Source organism: Arachis hypogaea, chromosome 1 (assembly GCF_003086295.3).
Source record: "Arachis hypogaea cultivar Tifrunner chromosome 1, arahy.Tifrunner.gnm2.J5K5, whole genome shotgun sequence".
Lineage (NCBI taxonomy): Eukaryota > Viridiplantae > Streptophyta > Magnoliopsida > Fabales > Fabaceae > Arachis > Arachis hypogaea.
In genome coordinates this window covers 33045137-33049896 of record NC_092036.1, presented here as the reverse complement: position 1 = coordinate 33049896, position 4760 = coordinate 33045137, and positions in this window count along the sequence as shown.

The following is a 4760-nucleotide window of genomic DNA, read 5'->3' as shown; positions in this document are numbered from 1 at the left end:
AAAAAAATTAAAATAAAATAAATGGAAAATAAAATAAAATTTCAAAAATTAAAAGAAAATAAGATCAAAGCAAATTGAAAACTGAATCAATTAGTTAATTAAAAAGATTTTGAAATCAGCAATTGAAGAGATATGATTGCGAATTATTTTGAAAGAGATTTGATTTTTGAAATGAGTTAAGAGAAAAACAATAAAATGACACCAAACTTAAAATTTTTAGAAAATCAAACACAAATTTTCAAAAATTTTAAAGGAAAAACACAAAGAAGACACCAAACTTAGAATTTTTAAAGAACAAGAGAGGACTAAGAACATGCAAATTCGAAAAGATTAAAAGAAAACAAAAGCATGCAATTGTCACCAAACTTAAAATATGAAACTAGACTCACATAAAAGACTCTAAACCAACAAAAATAAAACAGTCCTAATCTAAGCAACAAGATAAGCCGTCAGTTGTCCAAACTCAACAATTCCCGGCAACGGCGCCAAAAACTTGGTGCACGAAATTGCAATCACACTTTTGCAATCCCGCACAACTGACCAGCAAGTGCACTGGGTCGTCCAAGTAATACCTTACGTGAGTAAGGGTCGATCCCACGGAGATTGTCGGCTTGAAGCAAGCTATGGTTATCTTGTAACTCTTAGTCAGGATATCAATAATTATCAGGTTTGATTGTGAAAAGCAAAAGAACATGAAATAAATACTTGTTTTGCAGTAATGGGGAACAGGTTGAGGTTTTGGAGATGCTCTATCTTCTGAACCTCTGCTTTCCTACTATCTTCTTCTTCAGGCACGCAAGGCTCCTTCCATGGCAAGCTGTATGTAGGGTTTCACTGTTGTCAATGGCTACCTCCCATCCTCTCAGTGAAAATGTTCAACGCACTCTGTCACAGCACGGCTAATCATCTGCCGGTTCTCAATCGGGTTGGAATAGAATCCAGTGATTCTTTTGCGTCTGTCACTAACGCCCAGCCCTCAGGAGTTTGAAACTCGTCACAGTCATTCAATCCTTGAATCCTACTAAGAATACCACAGACAAGGTTTAGACCTTTCGGATTCTCTTGAATGCTGCCATCAATTCTAGCTTATACCACGAAGATTCTGATTAAGGAATCCAAGAGATATCTAATCAATCTAAGGTAGAACGGAGGTGGTTGTCAGGCACACGTTCATAGTTGAGAATGATGATGAGTGTCACGGATCATCACATTCATCAGGTTTAGGAACAAGTGATATCTTAGAATGGAAGCAAGCATGATTGAATGAAAAACAGTAGTAATTGCATTAATCCATCAAGACACAGTAGAGCTCCTCACCCCCAACCATGGGGTTTAGAGACTCATGCCGTAGAAGATACAATGAGAAACATGTAAAGTGTCATGTGGTTCAGATACAATGTCAAAAGATCCTATTAATAGTGAACTAGTAACCTAGGGTATACAGAAATGAGTAAATGACTTAAAAATCCACTTCCGGGGTCCACTTGGTGTGTGCTTGGGCTGAGCATTGAAGCTTTGATGTGTAGAGACTTTTTCCGGAGTTAAACGCCAGCTTTCATGCCAGTTTGGGTGTTTAACTCCAATTCTTATGCTAGTTCCGGTGTTAAACGCCGGGAATTCTGAGGCTGATTTGCAACGCCGGTTTGGGCCATCAAATCTCGGGCAAAGTATGGACTATTATACATTGCTGGAAATCCCAGGATGTCTACTTTCCAACGCCGTTGAGAGCACGCCAATTGGGCTTCTGTAGCTCTAGAAAATCCACTTCGAGTGCAGGAAGGTCGGAATCCAACAGCATCTGCAGTCCTTTTCAGCCTCTGAATCAGATTTTTGCTCAGGACCCTCAATTTCAGCCAGAAAATACCTGAAATCACAGAAAAACACACAAACTCATAGTAAAGTCCAGAAAAGTGAATTTTAACTAAAAACTAATAAAAATACAATAAAAACTAACTAAAATATACTAAAAACATACTAAAAACAATGCCAAAAAGCGTATAAATTATCCGCTCATCACATATCAGAGAAGATGGTGAGCAAACACATTTGAAAGGTGGCAGTTGCATTGCACAGGCCAAATGGCATCTGCCTATAAGTAAACACGCCATATGGGCATGTAAATGCTGTATTTTCTTGGTCCTGAGGATCTACTGCAATTTGGTTATAGCCTGAATAGCCATCCAAAAAGTAGTAGAATGCATGACCTGCTAATCTCTCCAGTATTTGATCTATAAATGGTAAAGAAAAATGATCCTTTCTGGTGGCGTTATTGAGTCGCCTATAGTCGATGCACATACATCACCCTATAACTGTTCTTATGGGAATCAGTTCATTCTTTTTATTATGAACCACTGTCATTCCTCCCTTCTTGGGAATAACTTGGATAGGGCTCACCCAGGGACTATTAGAGATGGGATAAATAATCCCAACCTCCCATAATTTTGTGACTTCTTTTTACACCACTTCCTTCATGGCTGAATTCATTCGCCTTTGTGGTTTAACCACTGGTTTGGCGTCATCTTTCAGCAGGATCTTGTACATTAATCGAGTTGGGCTAATGGCCTTAAGGTCACTTATTGTCCATCCAAGAGTTGTCTTGTGTGTCTTTAGCACTTGAATTAGTGCTTTTTCTTCCTGTGGTTCTAAGTCAGAGCTTATAATCATAGGATAAGTATCTCCATCCCCAAGAAATGCATATTTCAAGGAGGATGGTAATGGCTTGAGAGCTTATAATCATAGGATAAGTATCTCCATCCCCAAGAAATGCATATTTCAAGGAGGATGGTAATGGCTTGAGCTCAAGTTTAGGAGGCTTGTCCTCTTCCTTAGGAGTTTCCAGAGGCTCCTTTATTTCCTTTGGCTCCTTTAAATTAGGCTGAGCATCATAAAAAATGTCGTTCAGCTCTTCTTCAAGTCCCTCAGCCATATTCACTTCTTCCACCAGGAAATCGATGATATCAATACTCATGCACTCATCTGGAGTGTCTGGATGCTACATGGCTTTGACAACATTTAGCACGAACTCATCCTCATTGACTCTTAGGGTTACTTCTCCTTTCTGAATGTCAATGAGGGTCCGTCCTGTAGCTAGGAAGGGGTCCTCCTAGGATAAGGAACGTACTCTTGTGTTCGTCCATTTCCAGTACCACAAAATCTGTGGGGAAAGCAAAGGGTTCAACCCTAACAATCATGTCCTCAATCACGCTTGAGGGATGCTTAACAGAGCCATCAGCAAGTTAAAGACATATGCGGGTAGGTTTAACTTTGTGCGTTAAACAGAGTCTCTTTATTAGTGATGCAGGTATTCGGTTAATACTTGCTCCAAGATCACATAGGGCTGTCTTTGTACAGGCATCCCCTAAGGTGTAGGGTATCATAAAGCCCCTAGGATCTTTGAGTTCCTCCGGTAAGCTCTTTTGGATTACTGAACTGCATTCTTTAGTGAGGAGCACTGTTTCTGCCTCTCTCCAATCTTTCTTATGACTTAAGATATCTTTCATGAACTTAGCATAAGAAGGTATCTGCTCAAGAGCCTCTGCAAAAGGGATCTTGATCTTAAGTGTTTTGAGATAATCTGTAAAGGGCAAACTGTTTATCTTTTTCCACTTGACGGAGTTTTTGAGGAAATGGCATCTTGGCCCTATAGTCATCAGCCTTAGTTGATGTAGGTTGAATGCCTATAGAATTGGAAGGGGGTGTTCAGTAGCTTGCTTAGGAAGGGTCTTATAAGCACTTGCATGTGTCTGACCATCCCTGGTTGGGCGTTCAACGCCCTTGCTGCCCCCTTCCTAGCGTTCAACGTCAGGAGAAATGCCACCTTTTAGGAGTTCAACACCAAGGGTAGGTATCCCTTCTTGGCATTGAAAGCCAAGAGTGCTCCCCCCTTTGGGCGTTCAATGCCAGGAGTGAGCACCCCTTCTTAGCATTGAACGCCAATGACATTCCTCTTTGGGCATGCAACATCCTCAGAGGTATCTTAGACAGTAGTCTGATTATCCTCTGTCAGCTTTTCTTCCACTGGTCTTCTATTTTTCTGAGGTTGGGTGTTTAATGTTTTCCCACTGCTCAGTTGGATCACTTGACATTCATCTTTTATCTGCTTAGATAGTTGCTGCCTAGTCTGACTCAGCTGTGCTTCTACATTCCTATTAGAAGTCTGAGTTTCTCACAAAACCTCTTGCAATTCCAGCAACTGTTGTGCAGGGGTGTGTAGCTGCTGAGTCAATAGGCCATTTTGTTCTGGAGGGTGAAATTCAATAGATATTGCCTTAACCTCTTCTTTTATGGAAGTCTCATCAATAGTGTACAGATGCTAGTTCATGACAATTGTCTCAATAAGTTCGTGAACCTCTTCAATTGTTTTCCTCATATGTATAGAACCACCAGAAGTGTGGTCTAGAGACATCCTAGCCATGTCTATGAGGGCATAATAAAAGATGTCTAATTGCACCCACTCTGAAAATATTGCATTGGGAAATTTCTGTAGCATTCTTCTATACCTTCCCCAAGCATCATGAAGAGATTCATTATTCTCTTGATTGAAGCATTGGATGTCCAGCCTTAACTGGGTCAACTTCCTTGGGAAAAAGTATTGATTCAGAAACTTGTCTACTAGCTGCCTCTAGGTTTTTAAGTGAAATTTGGGTTGGTTATCTAACCACCTTTTTGCTTGATCTCTTACAGCAAAGGGAAAGAGTAGCATTCTGTAGATATCTTGATCTACTCCCTTGGTGTGTACTATGTCAGCAATTTGTAAAAAG